Raw genomic sequence first — 25,040 nt, forward strand, 5'->3', positions numbered from 1 at the left:
GTTATTCTTTTTCCTGGTCTCTTGTTTAAGTTTTCTAGATTCCTGCTATGAGTGAGACCATCCGGTATTTTTCTTTTTCTTTCTGGCTTATTTCGCTGAGCATGATCCCTTCCAGCACCATCCATGTTTCTTAACACAAGATTACCAGTTCAATTATCATAGGATTTTTGTGAAGCCTATAGGAGTTAAAACTTCTATTAAGTAAGTAAGGAAATGAATAGTTCGGTTCACTAAAATGTATACTTTAAAAGCATTCTATTTCTATTTTATTTTAACAGTTCTTTTGCACACAATCTTCATTTGGATGAGAATTTTCTTTTGCTAAAGTAGCTTATAGGTTACACTGTTTACTCAATAAACATTTATTGGGTGCTTACTACATGCCAGTCAGCACACAAATGGAATCATTTGAGATGTGTTTTAATTGTAAGCTTTGAAGTTACCTTTAAAAAATGACATCTAAAAGGATAAGCAGCTGTAAGTGGCATCTGAGAAGGTACAGATTCCTTGCGCTTTCAAGGGGAGAATGGAAACTCACTCCATCCTAATGGAAGGAAACCTCCAGCGAAATGTGTGCTCTTAGAGTGGGCATCCACTGCCCCGTCTCTGAAAGAAGCTCAGAATCTAGTGTGGAGGCCAGAGGTTTACAAGTCTGCGCATCCAGCATAAAATACAGAAGGTGATGGCTTTCACGTTTTGTTGGACGGGTGAAGGGGAAAGGATGGAGCATCATAAAACACAATACAATGCCAAGAGAAAAAGAGCAGAGCACAAAAGTACCTTGCTCTGCTTACAATAATGTTTATGTGTGGACAAATGAGAAAAGAATATGAAAATAGTCCATGCAAATTTTTCTCCTCATATCCTGTATTGTTGCTGTCCCATATATGCCACATACACAAAGCAGGCATGGACACTGTGAGCTGTCCAGATACCCCTTCAGGACTGCAGCCCCACCCCCCAGATGCTGGACGTGCCCTTTCCGGAAATCACCCTAGATCATGAGGAACTGCCATAACAGAAGGCTGTTATCACCTCCCTGCAGCTGACCTTTTTATCTCTTTCCTCAAATGAAGACAATTGCAAAGAGCCACCCCTGATCCAGGGAACCAGCTAAAGCCTCTGTGGTATCTGCATTGCAGTTCAACTTCCCCTTCTATCCATTCCCAATACCCCGCTGCTTCCTAGGAGTGCCCCAAGTTTACTGAGTCCTCACACAAACCTTCATCTCCTTGTCTGCTACCTGAGAACTCAACCTATGCTAATCCTGTCTTATGATCTAAGAGAAAATATAATATGGAAAAGAAAAATAATTTGTTCACATGCATACTTGGCTTCAAAAATATCTGCATCTGGCATTCTCTGTTTCCTCAAGTGAAAAAGAACATCAGTTTAGATGTTTTAATTCTTTTTTTTTTTTTTTCTTGTGGTGCTTTGGCCTGGGCACTCCTTTGTCAGGTATTATAACTATGCAAATCCAGCAAACACAGCTTTAGAAACTCCTTACCCATTATGTGTATGCCAAAACAAATATACCGCTATCTGTCAAGCAGAGCTAATGAGTAGCTGAGGCATTTAAAACACTGTTACGTGATGACAAAGAAAAACAAATCTTTAGTAAATCAGTAATACTTCCCTTTGCCCTATGTGCAGCATAAGCCAACATTTGGGATGAAAATACTATTATATCTGTTCATTTTTTCCAGTTAATTTCTCAAACACCCAACTATCCTTATTTGCAGGAAGTTCAGTATCTTGAGACTGAGCAGTGAGACTGAGCAGTTAAATCACATACTAAGTTTGCTCAGTCTAATATTTGAAGGGTATTTATATGTGCATTTGTATTAGTTTTGCAACAGGGTGGTCCCCAGGAAAGGGGGAGTTTCCCTGCCCCACCCAAGGGAGGGTGGAGCTAAGCAGGAAGAGGAGAAGCTGCAAAAGAAACTAAGGAAGGAAGCAGAATGAAGCAAGGAGACCTGGAGGAGGCGCATGGAGCCTAGAAACACGTAAAAAAACTGCGCTTGTCTTTTGGTCGTAGACTGGGTGACACAGATGTAAGTGAGACCCGTGGGGAGGTGACAATGACAGTTTTTATCTTGATGTTGATTTTGCTCTTTTTTTTCCGGGCTTGTCTAGTTGTTTGTGACCCTTTTCTGTGGGTCCCCACTGGAAGATGCTTTAGACTTGTAATAGACTTTGGGGCCTTGTTCTGGGCCAATCCCATTTGAATGGACTTTTACCCACGAGGGGACGGGTAACTCTAAATGCTTCATTTAAAAACTAGACTAAAAACTAAAAACTAGACTCTTTGCCTTACCTATATTGTTTCCTAGTTTTATTAAAGTTCCTTCCCATTAAAGTCTCCTATGTTTTGTGTTGATGCGGCGGATGGCAAAACCCATGTAAAATAGGCAGGTTTGCGGGGTTTGGGCTGCCCCTCTCCCTGTCCAATAACAGATTTAGTACTTTTTTATATTTATGAAGATTTTCTTAAAAGGAAGATGAATAGCCCTATAGTTAGTTGGATAAATAAAATCTTGACTCACTAGGCACCCAAAAATATACAGAAGAGACAATTTTATTTATCTCAAGTTGATTCATTTCAGAATCAGGTTAGTAGCACAAACTCCCATGAGCAGTGTTGCAAAGCCTTGGGCATTGTCAAGATAACACTATGCCATAGAGAGTGACAAGGTCCCCTCTCTCTGCCCTGGCAATGGGGATATATCTGTCCTGCCTTTATCCAACAAACCAAGTACTTCCTCTTAATCATCCAATTTGTGACTTCATGCAGGACTCGCAGTTATGAGAGTCTCCTGTTTGGAATAATTTGTAGATTGTCTATGTTTTCCCTCCTTATTCCCTCTTTCCCCCTCTCTCTCTCTTTTTTTTTTTTTTTAATGTGGCTTTGCGTTAGTCCTGAATTTCTTGTCAGGACCAAAGTTTTCCATGTTTTTATATACTGAGATTTCTTTAGAACTCTATTCAACAAGTTTAAAAGTGTACAAATATCCTAAAACATGTGAAAGAAAAGCAAACAAATCTTTATAAAGAGCAATAATCCAAACACTAAATGTAGCCCGTAGAAACATGCTTTCTTTGTCCAGAACTTAGAATTCTGGCATTTAATTTAACTGGAGTATACACTATATCTAAAGCCTGAACAAACTGAAAAATAAAGGGGAGGGGGATTGAAAAGTGTATAGATGATCCAGTTAACATATTAAATCACATACTAAGTTTGCTCAGAGGAATATTCCTCAGACCTGACCTCAAAAAATTCCCGAATTTTTTGCCTCATATTAATTTATTTTTATTATTTTATAATTTGGGGGTTACATTTTTATTCCTCCCTGTGTGCATATGTTGCACTCACCCTCCACAAAACCACCCACACCAACGCCCTTTCTACTTCCTCTCTTACCTTCTCCTTCCTCCCATTCCATCTGGTAACCAGTAATTTTTTCCACAAGTCAAGATTTGTTTTTGCTGTATTTTGCCAGTGTCAGTTCTTGTTGATTATTTATATTCCACAGACAAGTGGAGCCATCTGATACCTGTCTTTTACTTTCTTAGCATCATCACCTTGAGTTCCATCCATTTTTTTCTCTAAAAGGCACTGATTCATCTTTTTTTAGTAGGCTATGTAGTATTCCAGTGAGTATTTATTTTACAACTTCCTTTATCCATTTGACTATTTATGGGCATTTAGTTTGGCTCCAAGACTTTGCAATTATGAACAGTATTGCTATGGACATAGGGACACATAAGTTTTTTTTGCACCAGAGTTTTCATATTTTGTGCATAAATACCTAACTGAGATATAGCTGGATCACATGGGATTTCCATTTTTATTTTATTTTATTTTCCAAATTGGCTGCACCAATTTGCATTCCCACCCACAGTGGATGAGAGTTCTTTTTTCTCCACATTCTCAACAACATTTGTTTCCCTTCTTATTGATATGAGGTGAGGTGATATTTCATTGTGTTTTTGATTTACCTTATAAGAGAGTGATATTGAACAATTTTCTGTGTTTATAGGTCACAAGTTATAACTTTCTGCTATTTTTTAATTGGGTAATCTGCTTTTGTTGTTGTTGTTGGATTGTATTAGTACTTTATTGTATATTTTGGGAATTAGCCCCTTGCCACATGAGTGATATACAAATATTGCCTCCTACTCTGTACATTGCCGTTTTGTTTTTGTGATGGTTTCTTTTGAGGTACGAAAGCTTTTTAATTTGATGTAATCCCACTCATTTAGTTTTGCTTTTGTTTCCCTTGCCTTTGGAGCTGCATTCCCAAATACATCTTTGTGGTAGATAACTGTAGTGTAGCCCCTATGATTTCTTTTAAGTATTTCATGTTTTTGGTTCTTCTATACAGCTCTTTAATCCATTTTGAATTACTTTACATGTATGGAGTAAGGATCCAGCTTCGTTTTTTTTGCATGAGGCCGTGACTTTCCATTTCCCATTGTATGTTTGTGGCTCCTTTGTTAAAATTCAGATGATGATTAAAGAATCAAAGAAATCTCAAGTACTATACATCACAAATAATAAAATTAAAATATGTCCTTAAAACTGTATAAAAGATTTGGCTGCAGAGCAGTTCTTCCAATTCAAGTCTAAACATGCCACTTTTCTAGTTAGTTATTCTCCATAGTATCTGTTTCTATAACCATGGTTTCCAAATATGGGTGCTGTACCATAAGGGAGAAAAAGGCAATCCTTTGGTGTGTAAGAAGAAAATATTGAAATGTTTACACATATCATACTATGTTTCCTTTATTTAAAAAAATGTCATTTTGCTCTACTGATACATAAAATGCAGGTATTTCCTGGTGACCTCTTTTAGCTCCAATAATAAGTGGTCACATAAAGAATTCAGATGCAAGAATTGGGGTGCTTCAGGGAAGTTTGATAATAACACCTTCATTCTTTCATTTACTGCAGTGAAATATATATGAAATATATATACAATAATATATATACAATGAAATATAAGTATACACATTGCAGTATATATGTATGTACATATATATTATAGTATATATGTATGTGTATATATATCAGCAAATAAATTTATCATTTATATTACTTAGTCTTTATTAAATCTCAGAAAACCAGTAAGTTACTCTAAGAACAGTCCTCTGAAGACTCCTCTGCTTAAAGCCAGCACTAACAAAATAGATATAAAAGAACAATTTAGAAATTGTAGAGCTGAAATAGCTTCTTCCCAAAACACAGGCTTTCTCCCAGCCATGTCACAAAGCAATGAGCGGAAGACCTAGTAAAATATGAGAGAATTCTAGAAAAAATATTAGAAATTATCAAAAAAATTATTAGAAATACTGGTTTATATCTGCCACCATTATCGCTAAAACTCAAAAAGTATATATTTTACCTTGAGATATCATCCCTGACAATATAAAGTTATCCCCAATCAGCAAAGCCTTTAAAACTACATTTTAGGGCCTCCCTGGTGGCCTAAGGGTTAAGTGTCAGTGTTAACCACCACAACTTGGAACCCAAGCCAGGGAGCTAACCCACATGGTGCAGGAGACTCTCCTGTCTCTCCGCTGCTCCCCTCAGCAGTGTATTTCAGTAAATTTGCCTGTTCTACTCCCCACTCTGTCTCTGGTGAATCCTCTCACACACATACCCCCATTCTAGCTCCCGCACCTCTGGCCTATACCCCAGTTCTTCCACCCAGAAATAAATAAAATCTTAAAAAAAAAAAGCCCTACATTTTACTTCATCTTTAGCACATCCTCTTGAAATTTGTATTTTTATTTGTTTGGTAACATACATCATTTACTTAACAGTTATTTATTGACAGTCCTCTCTCTGCAAGATACTATTATGAACATGAGAGATATTAATAAATAAAACAGATTTTTAAAAACTACCCTTATGGAGTTTACATACAACTGTGTAAATAAATAAACAAGCACACATATATTGAAGGGGTATTTTTTTTAACTAATAGTACGTATTTAATCTAAAAAGTTTGGGTACCGTTGCCATCCAAAGGAATGACTTACATGTAAGTTTGGGTACCATTGGCATCCAAAGGAATGACTTACATGTAAGTGTGGATTTTATTCTTATCACTTCTTATAAATTTCACTCCTTTGTCATTGTGACATACTTTATCTCTTCAAACATTTTATTACACCCAATGTTTTGTGTCTCTGTTCCTTCTAACTGGGGTGTTTTGTTTACCTATCCCTTATTTCTTCTACTTTCTTACTTTTCACATCTTTTTTTTATCCTTCCACACCCAGCTCAATCCCCTGCTTCTGTGTGCTTGTATGGTTGTTTTCCAGAATGAATCTATTCCTTGTCTACGTCTCCCACCACTCTAGCCTGTATCCAAGTCCATCATTGCAATTACCACTCTGTTCTGATATCCTTTGTTGACATAACTATGCTCTCCTTCAGGGAGACATTGCATTTTATCCTCTGTTGTATCACCAGGCCCAGTACCATATCTGGTACACAGTGAGTTCTATAAACATTTTAAGGGAATTGTATTAAAATAGTTTCCAAGTAGTTTTCAGATAACTGAAGTTTCACTTTTTTTTTGTTTGTTTCATCAAATTAATTTCATTAAAGGACTAGCCTTGTTGCTTTTCCAGAGAATATTCATCTGGTCAACTTGAAGCCAATAGAAGTATTTGAGTCATGTGTTATTTTTACTATAATATCTAAAAATATTAACCTAGTTCTAACTTGGCAATGTTTGTTCCACAAGCAAAATGGTTGTAAATTCGTGAGGTAAACTAATATACTAACATTTTTAGGAACATGATAGCTAGACAGAAATTTCATAGAACTTTTCCACTTCCAGAAAACAAATTGAAATAGTGAGTCATATGCTCCCAGTGACATCTCACTTCCTTACTAAGATCATTGAAAAGTCACTTTGGAAAAGATGATTAAAGAATACATGCTTTACTTTGTATTGATTAGTCTTTTTCCTGGTCTCTTATTTAGGTTTTCTAAATTCCTGCTATGAGTGAGACCATCTGGTATTGTTCTTTTTCTTTCTGACTTATTTCGCTGAGCATGATCCCTTCTAGCTCCATCCATGGCAATGCAAAGGACACTAAAGTGGCCAAAAAAAAAAAAAAAATACATGCTTTATGGCTATGGATACTGATGATCTGTGTAGAATTGCAAGAACCCAAGTTGTGTCATTTACAACACCAAATAAATTTCAAGACTTTCATTTGGCATTTTGATTAGCTGTTTCTTGTCTCTGGATATATTGTCCATTTTCTCACCTTTGCTGTTGTAGACCATGTTGCACTGCCTGCCAACATGGATTTCCAAAGAGTCTGATGATGTATGCACCAAGGAAACAATGATTGTAAATGAATTATTGAGAGTTTAGAATGAACTTTACCTGGTAATCGCATTCAATCCCATGTCCACAAGTGAGAAAAAAGGAGAGGGAGAGAGAGAGAGATTAATGAGATTCAGCTGCAACCATACTTGCAATAAAATTATTCAGAAAACAATAGGAAATGCCCAACAAAAAATATATGCCAGGGCACAACTTTTGTTCTCATAACTTGAATAAATGGTAATATTTTCCAGAAATTTGGATGGATGTGATAAGCAACTATGTTTATAGTAATGTGATTACACTTGTTAAATTAGAAACAGCAGGAAATTCATGTTTTCTCTGCTATTTTGGGAAAAAATGAATAACTAAAGATACTGGAATCTATAGAAATTCTAAACTACCATTTGTCCCATTAATTCTAATTTTAGTTGAAATGAGGGAAAGATTATATTTTCTACAAGATCATCTTTTCTAAGTTATCTTATTCAATTATCCTCTCCCAAGTATTGAATTGATTCCAATGCCTCCTTAGAAATCTTCATGTGCTAAGGTTATTTTGTACTTTATTCACATCTATATATGAATCTTCTACTTATTACTTCAATGTTTGGCATCCTGGCTTACTCCAAAATATGGTATTTTAATCATTTTTTATTCACTATATAAACCTTACTAAGAGTTATTTCCTCTGAAAATGACCTTTTTTTGTGGCCCAAATAGAGTACTAAACTATTTTTTAATATGTAAAAACAAATTTTAAAATCCACAGTATAACTAATGACATAAATAAATCAACATGTGCTTTTGCAGAGTATTTTTTTGCTGAAGGAAAAAACACAGGGGGTAGTGCTCACACTAACTTAGATCAGTGACTTTTGTGTATTCTTTTCTTCAGTAGGATTTTATTAGATGAAATTTCATGTCAAAAACACTAAATACCCTTTGGAATTAATGTTTCTGTGTCCTTTGGGTAAATACCTAGAAGTGGAATTGCTGGATCATATGGAAGCTCTATCTTTAGTAAGTTGAGGAATCTCCACACAGCTTTCCATAGTGGTTGGACCAGTTTGCACTCCCACCAGCAGTGCAGGAGAGTTCCTTTTTCTCCACATCCGAGCCAACATTTGTTGCTGGTTTTTTTAATATGTGCCTTTCTCACTGGTGGAAGATGGTATCTCATGGTAGTTTTGATTTCCATTTCCCTGAGTACAAGTGATGCTGAACCTTTTTTTCATATACCTGTTGGCCATTTGCATTTCCTTTTTGGAGAAGTTTCTTGTTAGCTATTCTGCCCATTTTTTGACTGGATTATTTTCTTTGTTTTTGTTGAGTGTCATCACCTGCACCCCTATATTTATAGCAGCACTATTTACAATAGCTAAGCTTTGGAAACAACCCAAATGCCCAAAAATAGATGACTGGATCAAGAAGATGTAGTACATATACACCATGGAATATTACTCAGCATTCAAAAAAGATAAACACATGCAATTTTCAGCAACATGGATGGAGCTGGAGGGGATCATACTCAGCGAAATAAGCCAGAAAGAAAAAGAAAAATACTGGATGGTCTCACTCATAGCAGGAATCTAGAAAACCTAAATAAGAGACCAGGAAAAAGAATAACAATAAGAAAGAAAAAACCAAAATCAACAAACAACTATAAACCATAGACACACTATGGGGGGGCAGGGAAAGGAGGGATTGGGTAAAAATAAGGGGGGTGCAATTGTATGGGGAATATAAAAATAAATAAAAACACTAAATACAATAGACCACAATCCTCTGATGGAATCTAGCTCTCTGGATTGGAGGTCTTCTCCCAACCATGTTCCCTGAGGAGCCACCTCTGAGAGCTATGATCCTAGAAATTCAATGTAAAAATGACTTTTAAAATATATTTTTTCTTTCAGAAAATGGAAAACAACTTCATTTTTTCCCTGATTTTACTGACTGGATCTCTGTTTCCATGGCTATGTGATTTTGGATTTGGGATTGTAATTTCACACATCCATATGTGCATATGCTTCACTCAGCCTCCAGCAAAGCTCATTTAAGGGAATAAAACTAATACTTCTTGAAAACTTACTATGTGCCAAGTGTTTTACAAATATATTTTTATTTAATCTTAAGTCAACTCTTGTAGATGGGATATTTATACCCATATTACATCTAGTGAAGCTGAAATTCAGCATGATGCCATTTACCTGGGTTTGTGGCTCATGGATGGTATTACTGAATACAACAATAAAATATTAAGTACCACATCTGACTGTTACAAATACCCCTTCCTTTACTATATCTATTTTACTTCTTAGAAAAAATAAAAAGGAGAAAACAGATAGCAGATCTGTGATTAGACCCTCTTATATGATTCTGTGTTTACATATTGAGAAGGAAAAAAGTGTTGGCTCTTCTCGAGTTGAAGACACTATATTGGTAAGTGGGACTTGAGGTTGTTCTACTTGAATCTACAGAATAGTCACAGATATGCTTTATTTTTAACCACGTCCAGTCATGCCCAGAAGTGTATTGGCCTTGAGCACTGGTGTGGTGGTGTGGAATATTTTTTTTTCACTTCTGAACTGTGAGGGAAAGGAACAGTGCTTCTCCAGTCTGGTTGGGATTGCTAAATAAACTGATACCTTGGCCCCACTCAGGGATTCTGATGATTGGTGAAGGTGCGGACCTGGGCATTGGTGGTTTTAAATGTGACTTACATGGCAGTCAGAGTTGATTTCAGGAAAGAGCTCTGTTGGGGAAAGTTTAATGCTAGAGGTCTAGAATGTTATCTGGGTTGCCACAGAGAGGGGTTGGAAGTTGTGATTGTGGAGATGGAGTATCTGCCAAGCTTACCACAACTATTTCTTTGCTGACAGTTTAGAAAAATCATTAAAGAGGGCCTCCCCTGGTGGTGCAGCGGTTGAGCACTGGGCTGCAAAGCTGCCCGCAGCCTCTGCAGCGCTGGTTCGATCCCTGGCCACCGGCGAGGGTCCCACATGGCGCAATAGACTTCTCCTGCCGCTCCCACTGCTCCCCTCAACAGTGTATTTCGTCAGCCTGCCTGTTCTGTTTCTTGCTCTGATTCTGGTGAATTCTCTCACCCTCCCGCGCTTCTGACTGTACCCAGTGCTTGTATAAAAAAAAAGAAAAAGAAAAAGAAAAATCATTAGAGTTTTTGAATACCCTTTCCAAATGAAGTCTGTTTCTAAAATGTTGATAAACTCCTGAGTTATTACTAAAGTTTCTACCTTAAATGCCTATAAGTCAAAATTTTAAAAAATAATAAGAAAAATTAGTAAATTCACTGCAGATCAAAGCACTGGAGTTAAAAATTAAAATTATGGACTTTCATCCCAATTTCACTAGTGTTTTAGTTTTTCTAACATAAGAATGTTTTAAAACATATTTAAATACTTTTAAATCAAATTGTTTTTATTACAGAAAAATATGATGGTGGTGCAGGAGGTTGAGCCTCCCTGGTGGTGCAGGAGGTTGAGCGCCGCACTGTGAAGCTGTCTGCAGTCTCTGCAGGATGGTTTTGATCCCAGCCAGCAGGCGAGAATCCCACATGGCTAAGCACACCTCTCCTGTCTTACCTGCTGCTCCCCTCGGCAGTGTACTTCATCAGTCTGCCTGTTCTGTTCCCTGCTCTGTCTCCGGTGAATGCTCTCACCCTCCTGCACATCTGGCCTGTACCCTGGTTCTTATATAAAAATAAATAAATCTTTAAAAAAATAAAAAATAAAAATTAGGTCATTAACTACTCTGAACAGTATTAGTCTACATCATAAAAAGAAATTTTCAGATTTTTCATCCAATAATAATAATAGATGATATTAATATTTCTTTTCATGAGAAATGTCTAAACAGTCAAAGATTAATGAAGATAGTGAGTGACTAGTGAATTTTATACAAAACAGAACATTATCCCATCTAAGCAAAAAGTACCTGGATGGCTCTTTTTCAAACACAAACTATTTGGACACTTTAGAAGAATTTATGGAAATGTCTCCTGCTTAAGTAACTTCCTGAATCTGCTAGTTATTAGAATATAAAAATTATCATAGAATACAAATAAATAAGTGGCATAAGCTTTTGACCAAAAGCCTGAAGTTCTCCTTTGATAAAAAAGCATCTAAAGTCTGTGATCTAGGAAGGAATATTCCAGTTAGAATATACTTCTTGGTCAGGATTTTTCAGCCTATTAATGTTCACAGTAACATAAGACAGTAACTCCTAAGTTTCAAAATGTGTGTTCAAAATGTGTTTCTTAAATTTGAACTAACTTAAACAACTTAAAATTATAGTTACATGGAAAAAAAGCTCCTCCAATTTTTGCTTTCTGATGTGCTTGCTGTGTTACCTTGAATAAGTCACAACTTCTCTGAGCTTCATTTTCCTCACGAGTAAGATGAGTGTTAATATATAATTTGATTTTCCTACTGGAAAGCTTTATTAAAATAATAAAATGAAATTATTGCACACTTTCCTAACTTATCCCGAGAACACATGTGTTTTGTATTTGTAGTTAGATGTTAACTACATCATACTGGAACATTTATCTACTGTTTTGAAACTACATGCCATCTACTAACAAACTACTAAGGAACTACGAGCCATCTACTAACGTACTTCTAAGGAACTACTAAGGAACTACAAGCCACCTATTAAGGAATTACTAAGGAACTGTAAGCTACCTACCGAGAGTTACCTACTAAGGAGCTACTAAGAAATATGAGACATCACTAAGAAACTACAAAGGAACTACAAGCCACCCACGAAGGAACTATTAAGGAACTACGAGCCATCTATAGGGAGTCACCAGCTAAGGAACTATGAAGGAACTATGAGCCATCTACAAAGAAATTACTAAGGAAATATGAATCACCTACTAAGGAACTATGAGCTACCCACTAAGGAACTGCTAAGGAACCTTGAGCCACCAACTACGGAACTACTAAGGAACAATGACCTAACTACTGGGAGTCACCTACTAAGGAACTACTTAGGAAACTACTAAGGAACTACTAGGGAACTACTTAGCCACTTACTAAGGAACTACTAAGGAAATACTAAGGAAGTTAGGAAACTACTAAAGGCCTACTAAAGAACTACTAAGGAACTACAAGCCACCTACTAAGGAAACATCTAAGGAAACTACTTGGGAGCTACTAAGGAACTACTATGGAAACTACTAAGGAACTACTAAGGAACAGACTAAGGAACTACGAGCCACCTACTAAGGAAACTACTAAGGAACTACTAAGGAAACTACTAAAAAACTACCAAGGAACTATAAGGAACTACAAAGGAAACTCTGAAGGAACTACAAAGGAAACTACGAAGATAACTAGTAAGGAAACTACTAGGGAACTATGAGCCACCTACTAAGGAAACTACTAAGGAACTACTAAGGAAACTACTAAGGAACTACTAAGGAAACTAATAAGGAACTACTAAAGTAACTACTACAGAACTACTAAAAAACTACTAAGGAACTATAATAAACTACAAAGGAAACTGAAGGAACTACCAAGGAAACTACAAAGAAAACTAGTAAGGAAATTACTAGGGAACTACGAGCCACCTACTAAGGAAACTACTAAGGAAACTACTTAGGAACGTCTAAGGAACTATGAGCCACTAAGGAAACTACTAAGGAACTATTAAGGAAACTACTATGGTAACTACTACGGAACTACTAAAAAATTACTAAGGAACTACAAAGGAAACTATGCAGGAACTACAAAGGAAACTACAAAGACAATTAGTAAGGAAACTACTAGGGAACTACGAGACACCTACTAAGGAAACTTCTAAGGAAACTACTAAAGAACTACTGAGGAACTACTAAGGTAACTACTATGGAACTACTAAACAAACTACTAAGGAACTACAAAGGAAACCATGAAGGAACTACTAGAGAACTACTAAGGAACTACTAAGGTAACTACTATGGAATAACTAAAGGAAACTACTAAGGACCTACCAAGGAAACTACTAAGGAAAGTACTAAGGAACTATGAGCCACTTACTAGGGAAACTACTAAGGAACTACTAAGGAAACTAGTAAGGAACTACTAAGGTAAGTACTAAGGAACTATGAACCACCTACTGAGGAACCTACTAAGGAACTACTAATAAAACACTAAGGAACTAATAAGGAAACTAATAAGGAACTACAAAGGCACTACTAAGGAAACTACTAAGAAAAGGCTAAGGAAACCACTAAGAAACTACTAAGGAATGACTAAAGAAACTGTAAAGAATGATTTAGGAACTACTAAGGAACTACTAAGGAAACTGCTAAGGAAACTACCAAGGAACAACTAGGGAATTATGAGCCACCTACTGAGGAACCTACTAAGGAACTACTAATGAAATCACTAAGGAAACTACCAAGGAGCTACTAAGGAACTACTAAGGAACCTACTAGGGAATTACTAAGAAACTAGTAAGGAGACTACTAAGGAACTACTAAGGAAACCAAAAAGGAACTACTAAGGAAACTACTAAGAACTTACAAAGGAATAACTAAGGAAACCAGTAACAAATTAGGAACTAATAAGGTAACTAACTACTAAGGAAATATGAGCCACCTACTGAAAACTACTAAGGACCGACTAAGGAAACTACTTGGGAACTACTAAGGAAAAAGAGCCACATACAAAGGAAACTACTAAGGAATTATTAAAGAAGGACTAATAAATACTAACCAAAGCAGTAAGGAACTACTAAATGAGAATAAACAGAATTCTCCCCAAGGATTATCGTTTTTTGAATTGACCCATAAAAAGAGCAATTTTCTCACATCCATATGAAAATATATGCTTGCTACTATCAATATATCTATTACCTACCATTATCCTAATATGGTTTACAGTTAATTTGAAACTCTTTAGTAGTGCCTTAATAGTTTCCTTTGTAGTTCTATAGTAGTTCCTCCGTAGTTTCCTTCGTAGTTCCTTTGTAGTTCCTTAGTAGTTTACTGACTAGTTTGCGTCATATTTCCTTCGTAGATCCTTAGTAGTTCCTGCATAGTTTCCTTCGTAGTTCCTTCGTAGTTTGGTAGTAGTTTCCTTTGTAGTTCCTTAGTAGTTTACTACTAGTTTGCTTCGTAGGTCCTTCGTAGTTCGGTAGTAGTTTCCTTTGTAGTTCCTTAGTAGTTTACTACTAGTTTGCTTCGTAGGTCCTTCGTAGTTCCTTAGTAGTTCCTTTGTAGTTTCCTTTGTAGTTCCTTTGTAGTTCCTTAGTAGTTCCTCCATAGTTTCCTTCGTAGTTCCTTCATAGGTCCTTTGTAGTTCCTTAGTAGTTCCTCCGTAGTTTCCTTCTTAGGTCCTTAGTAGTTCCTCCATAGTTTCCTTCTTAGGTCCTTTGTAGTTTGGTAGTAGTTTCCTTTGTAGTTCCTTAGTAGTTTACGGACTAGTTTGCTTCATAGGTCCTTCGTAGTTCCTTAGTAGTTCCTCCGTAGTTTCCTTCATAGTTCCTTAGCAGTTTATGGACTGGTTTGCTTCGTAGGTCCTTCGTAGTTCCTTAGTAGTTCCTCCGTAGTTTCCTTTGTAGTTCTTTTGTAGTTCCTTAGTAGTTTACGGATTAGTTTGCTTCATAGGTCCTTTGTAGTTCCTTAGTTGTTCCTCCGTAGTTTCCTTCGTAGTTCCTTTATAGGTCCTTCGTAGTTCTTTAGTAGTTCCTCCAAAGTTTCCTTCGTAGGTCCTTAGTGGTTCCTGCATAGTTTCCTTTGTAGTTCCTTCATAGGTCCTTCGTAGTTCCTTAGTAGTTGCTCCGTAGTTTCCTTCGTAGGTCCTTAGTAGTTCCTGCATAGTTTCCTTCATAGTTCCTTTGTAGTTTGGTAGTAGTTTCCTTTGTAGTTCCTTAGTAGTTTACTACTAGTTTGCTTGGTAGGTCCTTCGTAGTTCCTTAGTAGTTCCTTTGTAGTTTCCTTTGTAGTTCCTTTGTAGTTCCTTAGTAGTTCCTCCATAGTTTCCTTCGTAGTTCCTTCATAGGTCCTTAGTAGTTCCTCCGTAGTTTCCTTCGTAGGTCCTTAGTAGTTCCTCCATAGTTTCCTTCATAGTTCCTTCATAGGTCCCTCATAGTTCCTTAGTAGGTCCTTAGTAGTTCCTGCATAGTTTCCTTCGTAGGTCCTTCGTAGTTTGGTAGTAGTTATCTTTGTAGTTCCTCAGTAGTTTACTACTAGTTTGCTTGGTAGGTCCTTCGTAGTTCCTTAGTAGTTCCTTAGTAGTTTCCTTTGTAGTTCCTTTGTAGTTCCTTAGTAGTTTACAGACTAGTTTGCTTTGTAGTTCCTTCATAGGTCCCTCGTAGTTCCTTAGTAGTTCTTCCGTAGTTTCCTTCGTAGTTCCTTAGTAGTTCCTGCATAGTTTCCTGCGTAGGTCCTTCGTAGTTCCTTAGTAGTTCCTCCGTAGTTTCCTTCGTAGTTCCTTAGTAGTTCCTGCATAGTTTCCTGCGTAGGTCCTTCGTAGTTTGGTAATAGTTTCCTTTGTAGTTCCTTAGTAGTTTACTACTAGTTTGCTTGGTAGGTCCTTCATAGTTCCTTAGTAGTTCCTTTGTAGTTACTTCGTAGTTCCTTAGTAGTTCCTCCATAGTTTCCTTCGTAGGTCCTTAGTAGTTCCTGCATAGTTTCCTGCGTAGGTCCTTCGTAGTTTGGTAGTAGTTTACTTGTAGTTCCTTAGTAGTTTACTACTAGTTTGCTTTGTAGGTCCTCCATAGTTACTTAGTAGTTTGCTTTGTAGTTCCTTAGTAGTTCCTCCATAGTTTCCTTCGTAGTTCCTTCATAGGTCCTTCGTATTTCCTTAATAGTTCCTCCGTAGTTTCCTTCGTAGGTCCTTAGTAGTTCCTGCATAGTTACCTTCGTAGTTCGTTCGTAGTTTGGTAGTAGTTTCCTTTGTAGTTCCTTAGTAGTTTTCTACTAGTTTGCTTCGTAGTTCTTAGTAGTTCCTTTGTAGTTCCTTAGTAGTTCCTCCATAGTTTCTTCGTAGTTCCTTCATAGGTCCCTCGTAGTTCCTTAGTAGTTCCTCCGTAGTTTCCTTTGTAGTTCCTTAATAGTTTACTGACTGGTTTGCTTCGTAGGTCCTTCATAGTTCTTTAGTAGTTCCTCTGTAGTTAACTTTGTAGTTCCTTTGTAGTTCCTTAGTAGTTTACGGACTAGTTTTTTCGTAGGTCCTTCATAGGTCCCCCCTAGTTCCTTAGTAGTTCCTCCGTAGTTTCCTTTGTAGTTCCTTAGTAGTTCCTCCATAGTTTCCTTCGTAGTTCCTTCATAGGTCCTTCGTAGTTCCTTAGTAGTTCCTCCGTAGTTTCCTTTGTGTTCCTTAGTAGTTCCTCCATAGTTTCCTTTGTAGTTCCTTAGTAGTTTACTGACTAGTTTGCTTCGTAGGTCCTTTGTAGTTCCTTAGTAGTTCCTCCATAGTTTCCTTCGTAGGTCCTTCGTAGTTTGGTAGTAGTTTCCTTTGTAGTTCCTCAGTAGTTTACTACTAGTTTGCTTCGTAGGTCCTTCATAGTTCCTTAGTAGCTCCTTTGTAGTTTCCTTTGTAGTTCCTTTGTAGTTCCTTAGTAGTTTACGGACTAGTTTTTTCGTAGGTCCTTCATAGGTCCCCCCTAGTTCCTTAGTAGTTCCTCCGTAGTTTCCTTCGTAGTTCCTTCATAGGTCCTTCGTAGTTCCTTAGTAGTTCCTCCGTAGTTTCCTTCTTAGGTCCTTAGTAGTTCCTCCATAGTTTCCTTCGTAGGTCCTTCGTAGTTTGGTAGTAGTTTCCTTTGTAGTTCCTTAGTAGTTTACTACTAGTTTGTTTCGTAGGCCCTTCGTAGTTCTTAGTAGTTCCTTTGTAGTTCCTTGGTAGTTCCTCCATAGTTTCCTTCGTAGTTCCTTCATAGGTCCCTCGTAGTTCCTTAGTAGTTCCTCCGTAGTTCCTTTGTGTTCCTTAGTAGTTCCTCCATAGTTTCCTTTGTAGTTCCTTAGTAGTTTACTGACTAGTTTGCTTCGTAGTTCCTTCATAGGTCCCTCGTAGTTCCTTAGTAGTTCCTCCGTAGTTTCCTTTGTAGTTCCTTAGTAGTTCCTCCATAGTTTCCTTCGTAGGTCCTTCGTAGTTTGGTAGTAGTTTCCTTTGTAGTTCCTTAGTAGTTCCTCCATAGTTTCCTTCGTAGGTCCTTCATAGTTTGGTAGTAGTTTCCTTTGTAGTTCCTTAGTAGTTTACTACTAGTTTGCTTCATAGGTCCTTCGTAGTTCCTTAGTAGTTCCTCCGTAGTTTCCTTTGTAGTTCCTTTGTAGTTCCTTAGTAGTTCCTCCATAGTTTCCTTCATAGTTCCTTCATAGGGCCCTCGTAGTTCCTTAGTAGTTCCTCCGTAGTTTCCTTTGTAGTTCCTTAGTAGTTCCCCCATAGTTTCCTTCGTAGTTCCTTCATAGGGCCCTCATAGTTCCTTAGTAGTTCCTCCATAGTTTCCTTCGTAGGTCCTTATTAGTTCCTGCATAGTTTCCTTCGTAGGTCCTTCGTAGTTTGGTAGTAGTTTCCTTTGTAGTTCCTTAGTAGTTTACTACTAGTTTGCTTTGTAGGTCCTTTATAGTTACTTAGTAGTTTCCTTTGTAGTTCCTTCGTAGTTCCTCCATAGTTTCCTTCGTAGTTCCTTCATAGGTCCTTTGTAGTTCCTTAGTAGTTCCTCCGTAGTTTCCTTCGTAGGTCCTTAGTAGTTCCTCCATAGTTTCCTTCGTAGGTCCTTCGTAGTTTGGTAGTAGTTTCCTTTGTAGTTCCTTAGTAGTTTACTACTAGTTTGCCTGGTAGGTCCTTCGTAGTTCCTTAGTAGTTCCTTTGTAGTTCCTTTGTAGTTCCTTCGTAGTTCCTCTATAGTTTCCTTCGTTGTTCCTTCATAGGTCCCTCGTAGTTCCTTAGTAGTTCCTCCGTAGTTTCCTTTGTAGTTCCTTAGTAGTTTACTAGTAATTTGCTTCGTAGGACCTTCATAGTTCCTTAGTAGTTCCTTTGTAGTTTCCTTTGTAGTTCCTTTGTAGTTTCTTCGTAGTTCCTCGTAGTTTCCTTCGTAGTTCCTTCATAGGTCCTTTGTAGTTCCTTCGTAGTTCCTGCATAGTTTCCTTCATAGTTCCTTCATAGGTCCTTTGTAGTTCCTTCGTAGTTCCTACACAGTTTCCTTTGTAGTTTCTTCGTAGTTCCTCCGTAGTTTCCTTCGTAGTTCCTTCATAGGTCCTTTGTAGTTCCTTCGTAGTTCCTCCATAGTTTCCTTCATAGTTCCTTCATAGGTCCTTTGTAGTTCCTTCGTAGTTCCTCCATAGTTTCCTTTGTAGTTTCTTAGTAGTTCCTCCGTAGTTTCCTTCGTAGGCCCTTCTTAGTTTGGTAGTAGTTTACTTTGTAGTTCCTTAGTAGTTTACTGACTAGTTTGCTTTGTAGTTCTTTAGTAGTTCCTCAGTTTCCTTCGTAGTTCCTTAGTAGTTTGGTAGTTTCCATCATAGTTCCTTTGTAGTTCCTTAGTAGTTTGGCAGTAGTTTCCTTAGTAGTCCCTTCCTAGTTCCTTAGTAGTTTGGTAGTAGTTTCCTTCGTAGTTCCTTCATAGTTCCTTACTAGTTTGGCAGTAGTTTCCTTCGTAGTTCCTTAGTAGTTTGCTCATATTTCCTTAGTAGTTCCTTAGTAGTTTCCTTCATAATTCCTTAGTAGTTTTTAGTAGTTTACTGACTAGTTTGCTTCATATTTCCTTAGTAGTGTGGTGGTATTTTCCTTCATAGTTCCTTAGTAGTTCCTTAGTGTCTTCCTTCGTAGTTCCTTAGTAGTTCCTTAGTAGTTTACTGACCAGTTAGCTTCATAGTTCCTTAGTAGTTTGGTGGTAGTTTCCTTTGTAGTTCGTTTTTACTTCCTTAGTAGTTCCCTAGTAGTTCCTTAGTTGTTCCTCATAGTTCATGAGTAGTTCTGTAGTAGTTTCCTTTCTAGTTTCCTTAATAGTTCCTTCACAGTTCCTTAGTAGTTCCTTCCTAGTTCCTTAGTATTTTACTTGTAGTTTCTTAGTAGTTTCCTTTCTTGTTTCCTTGGTAGTTCCTTTGTAGTTCCTTAGTAGTTTCTTAGTACTTTCCTTAGTAGTTTCATTTCTAGTTTCCTTAGTAGTTCCTTTTTTGTTTCCAGTAGTAGCTCATAGTTTTTTAGTAGTTGTTTAGTAGGTGACTCCCAGTAGATGGCTCATAGTTCCTTTATAGTTCCTTAGCAGGTGGCCTGTAGTTCATTAGCAGTTGTTTACTAGTTCCTCAGCAAGGGACTCATAGTTCCTTAGTAGTTCCTTAGAGATGACTCTGGTAGATGACTCCTAGTTCCTTAGTAGTTCCTTAGTAGGTGGCTCATAGTTCCTATGTAGTTTCTTAATAGATAGTTGGTAGTTTCGTATTACTTTCTCAGTAGGTGACTCCCAGTAGATGATGCATAGGACCTTAATAGTTCCTTAGTAGTTCCTTAGTAGTGCTTTGTAGTTTCTTACTATTTCCTTAGTATGTGACTCGTAGGAGATGGCTTGTAGTTCCTTAGTAATTCCTTCATAGTTCCTTAGTAGTTCTTTAGTAGGTGGCTCGTAGTTTCTTAGTGGGTGTCTTGTAGTTCCTTAGTAGGTAACTCCTATTAGATGGCTCATACTTCCTTAGTATTTCCTTAGTAGTTGGCTTGTTGTTCCTTAGTAGTTTTTTAGTAGTATGTTAGTAGGTGGTTCATAGTTTCTTATTAGTTCCTTAGCAGGTGACTCCAGTAGATGACTCGTAGTTCCTTAGCAGTTCCTTAGAGTTCACTAGTAGGTGGCTCATAGTTCCTTAGTAGGTGGCTCATAATTCCTTAGTAAGTTACTCCCAGTAGGTGGCTCGTAAAACCTTAGTGTCCTTAGTAGGTGCCTCATAGTTCTTTAGTAGTCCATTAGTACTTTCTCAGTAGTTCTTTAGTATATGGCTTGTAGTTCCTTAGTAGTTCCTTAGTAGTGGCTGTGGTCTTTAGTAGCTCCTTAGTAGGTAGCTCATAGTTATTTAGTATTTCTTAGTATGTGGGTAGTATTTCATCAGTAGTTTCTTAGTAGTTCCTTAGTAAGTCATTAGTAGGTGGATGGTAGTTGTTGGTAGTTTGTTCCTAGTTCCTTAGTAGGTGGGTAATAGTTACTGTTCAGGTGAATAGTAGATCATTAGTATTCATTAGTAGGTTGTTGGTAGGTTGTTAGTAGGTTTTTAGTAGTTCTTCAGTAGGTGGATAGGAATTCCTTAGTAGGTGGATTGGTATGTAGTAGGTTTTGGTAGGTTGTTCATAGTTCCTTAGTTGGAATACGCCATTAGTAGATAGATCATAGGTCATAAGTAGGTTGTTAGTAGGCTGTTAGTAGTTCCTTAGAAGGTGGGTAGTAGTTCCTTCACAGGTGCATAGTAGATCATTAGTAGCTCATTAGTAGGTTGTTGGTAGTTCCTTAGTAATTCTTTAGTAGGTGGGTAGTAGTTCCTTAGGTAGATAGGAGTTCTTTAGTAGGTCATTAGTAGGTTTTATGGTCATTCATTAGTAGGTCCTTAGGTTAGTAGGCATGAATCAGTAGTTTGTTAGTAGTCCTTCATAGATTGTTAGTAGGTCTTTAGTAGTTCCTTTGTAGGTCATTAGTAGATCCTTATTAGGATGGTAGGTTGTTAGTAGTTCCTCAGTAGTTCCTTAGTAGGTAGATAGTAGGTCATTTGTAGGTCTTCAGTAGGTTTGATTGTAGGTCATTGGTAGGTTTAGTAGGTGCATAGTTTGTTAGTAGTTCCTTATTAGGTTTTTAGGAGGTCATTAGTAGATGGATAGTAGTTGGTGATAGTAGATCTTTAGTAGGTCATTAGTAGGCTGTTGGTAGGTTGTTAATAGTTGCTTATTAGGGTATTACTAGGTGGATAGTAGGTCATTAGTAGATGGATAGAATGTTTTTTACTACATTATTAGTAGGTTTTTAGTATATCATTAATAGGTCCTTAGCAGGTGGATAGTAGTTCATCAGTAGTTTCTTAGTAATTCTTATAATTAAAGGGGAAGAAATACTCTGGGTTGTAGAATAGCAATATTATCCAAAGATCATCAAAGAAGTCATAAGTTCTTTAATGAAAATGTTTATTTGGTTGATCATACAAAATTACTGTCTTGATTTTGTTTATATTATAATTAATAGTATTTGGGAAAGAATATATATGGCTTATTTTATAATTTTTTTGAAATGCCTAAATAATTTATATAGAAGCATCTGCTGTCAAATAAGGACAAAACTGAATCACAGAATGAGATCATCCTCACTATGGCTATATAATTATTATCATGAAGACATGGGCTGAAAACACTTTTGTGTACTTATAAATCTGTTTTGTCTTAGACAGAATAACTCCAACCATGATTTGTCGCTTTGAATAATAGTGACAGAAGAGTTTAAATAGGATGGCATTCCCTGGAAATTTTACCCTCCTTTATTGTTAAAACAGTGTCAGGTTGTTCTCTGTTCCATTCTATTGAGTCATGAGCTTTTTAGTAAAACACCAAAGGAAGGGAAAAAGGAGGAAAATTGAGTTAGCAAAAGGAATCCATGAGTTCTTTCTCTTAAAGATTTCTGTCAACTTTTTGGCTCAGCTAAACTCAGATCCATTTTATTTTAAGGCAAGGAAGAATTATTTAGTAATTAATATGGTCACATTCATTCTGCCTAAACAGAGTTCAATATTTCAAATTGCCCTAGAATAAACATTAAACCTGCCAAAAATAGTAGAATCAAAATGTACTGTTCCTCAATTACTCACTGAAATACCCCATAGCTTGACTTTATTGATTTTCACAAGTACTCTGACCTGCAGATCAGACCTATCATCTCGGTAGAGATGTGGAGATTTAGTACTACATGCAATTGCTTGGTCCAGTTTCAGTTTTAAGTCTCCTGAGCAAAGCATAGTTGTTCATTCCAGTTTTTTTTCTTCACTCTTCTAAAAATTTTCCTTAAATTTACTACAAGAAAAGATCATTTCACATCAATTTTGTTTAACCATGGGCATTCAGTGCTATAAAATTCTTAATCACTTTATTTTTCACCAAAGATTATATACTATTCAGATAATCAAGAAAAAATGGCCAAACAGCTTTCTGGGGAAGGAGGGATTTGTGACCTTTCTCCCCACTGAATGTTAGAACACAGCTACTTTGGGTTGAGTATGGAAAGACTGAAAGTATGCTAACCTTTGGTTTCTACTTACATTCCTGTTTCTCAGTGGAAAATTCTTTTTGATGCTTCACGTCACACAGCATATGACAGTTCTTATACTACATGTTATATTTAATGATATTCAGAGTCAATATCTCATCTTTGTTCTCACCTTCTTATATTATTATTATTATTTGAGTGATAGATTTACAACCTTGACTTTTCCAATATACATGAGAGCACACCAGAACACATTTTCCTCATGCATGTGATTAACCACAGGGTCATATTTTTCTTTAAGGGTAATTTCTTGAAAAAGACTTGGATATATAAATGTAAATTCACTTTAACTAGAACTATTGACAATATATTATGTTGACACTAGAAGAAACCAGGTAAACAAAAATACAATGTACACCTTGATCTTTAATGGTATAGGAATAAGATATCAACACAATTAATTATAATGTAAAGCAGAATGAGCATTGGGTTCAATCAGGGGAATATGTTTTTATGTGATAATTTACTTTAACTTTTCCCAAGTGCTTTTTCTTTATATTATTATAATGTATGCTGTGGCCTTTAACATTTATGTATGTATGCTTGAAGCAACCTAGGTTGTTATTTCTTCAAAGAAAATTGTTTGCTATTGCATTCCAATAGTTTGGCATTTCAAGTGTTGAATTTTCTCTACTGGGGGAAAAAAACAAACAAAGGGAAAGTGCTTTTAGGACACTGCCATCATTTCTCAGCTTTATAAAAACAGAGTCCTTTGCCTCTGTTAGAAAGTAGAAGGTGAAATGTTTGTAGAGAATGATAATTAGTATGATGGCTTTGATTTTATTTTATTTTTGCTATATGACCTTTTTCTCTAATAGTTTCTTTTCAGCCTGGCACCATGACCTTCCTAAATTTCTGAAAAATTTTCTCCAAGATTGCTTCATCTTAGAACTGAAGTTCTTTTAGCACTTGTTTCCATCTGGAAATGAATCATCCAGTGATCCACATGCACCATACCAACTGAAGTCAACCTAGGGCCTGTCTCCACAGACACTGCCAGACCCAAGCATATTCCAAGGCATGAGCTATTGGCATTCCTATTTGATTAATGAGGACAATATTTCAATTTGGTATCATGTTGAAGTCAACAATGAAAACAAAAAGCCTTCATTTTATCCTATCCTGAATGAAATGGGATGTAAATATAAAGGTTGATTAAAGTTGAAACCTGCTGCATTTTAGAAAGTGGATTTTTTGAGTTTAATTTTCTCCCTCTTCCTGATAGCAAGGACTTTCATTTGTTAAATTTATTTTTCATTTATTTTTCTGATGGTAAGTAATTTCATTTATTAGATTACTAAATTTATTTTTTTTCTTTTATGATGTGAATTTCTCTATTATTCTTTATAACAAATTTTAAAAATCATTTGGCACATCAAAATAATCTAAATGCCACCATATTTTAACAAATATATCAACCAAAGAGCATAATGAGTTTAAGAAAATGGGAGGATTTTTAGATCACACACACATACCAATTCTATTATCAACAGTATTGGTGATTACAATTCTAATTGACCACACAATTACCTTTTGCTTATAAAATTTAGACTTTGTTTTCAAAATATCACTATCACTGATGATCTTACTAATTAAAACCTAAAATTCTGGGCCACCCTGGAGGCACAGTGGGTTGAGCGCAGCACTGTGAAGCTGACCACATCCTCTGCAGTGCAGGTTCGATTCCTGGCTGGCCAGGGAGATTCCCACATGGTGCAGCAGACCTCTCCTGTCTTGCCCACTGCTCTCCCTTGCAGTGTATTTCGGTCCTTCTGCCTGTTTAGCTCCCAGTTCTCTCTTTGGTGAATTCTCCCACTCTCCCACGCCTCTGGCTTGTACTTCAGTGCTTGTATAAATAAATAAATCTTTAAAAAAAAAAGTTGGAATTCTACTTATAACTCAAACTCATAAACCTTGGAATAAAGCACCCTGTGAACTTTCATTAAATAGAGAAAAAATTATCTTCTCCATTCTTTCTTTCTTTATCAGATATAAAATGTGGACTTTGTACCAGATATGATTCCTTAAAGTCAGTTTACTAAGTTCAAAGGAAAGAAAGCACAGGCTTTATTGTCTGCATTATATTTCGTAGACAACATACAACATAAATTATACACATACTCATGTTATATCATTCTATATATCATTCCTCAGCTTAGTTTATATGGAAACCAGAACTCTAGACAAAAGTTTGCATGTAGGCAGCTCATTTGAGAAGTGATTCCAGGGTACAGAAGTGCAAGATTTGAGAGTGAAAGAAGGCAGGAAGGAGAGAGTCCATACAGAATGTGTTACTAGCAGCTCACCACTATGCATGAGTAGGTACTGACTTCTACAAGGACCTTCATGGGAGAATATAGAACATATCCCAGAATTATCTGTACAAGTGGGAAAAAAAGAAGTGGTATATGTCAACCACATCCTCTCTGGGTTGAGAATTGTCCCTTGGGTAATAGC

The 25,040-nt window shown here is 36.7% G+C and overlaps 1 long non-coding RNA gene across 1 annotated transcript in view; it reads left to right on the forward strand.

The window, feature by feature from the left end:
* LOC129146337 (uncharacterized) overlaps window positions 1–23,766 on the forward strand; it is a 29,847-nt gene extending 6,081 nt beyond the window's left edge. Inside the window, exon 3 of the long non-coding RNA XR_008552905.1 lies at window positions 23,402–23,766. This is a non-coding gene — a long non-coding RNA (uncharacterized LOC129146337). The remainder of the gene's footprint in view (window positions 1–23,401) is intronic.
* Window positions 23,767–25,040: the final 1,274 nt, after the last annotated feature.

The sequence above is a fragment of the Talpa occidentalis genome, unplaced genomic scaffold (genome assembly GCF_014898055.3).
Source record: "Talpa occidentalis isolate TD23 unplaced genomic scaffold, MPIMG_talOcc4v2.1 talOcc4.2, whole genome shotgun sequence".
NCBI lineage: Eukaryota > Metazoa > Chordata > Mammalia > Eulipotyphla > Talpidae > Talpa > Talpa occidentalis.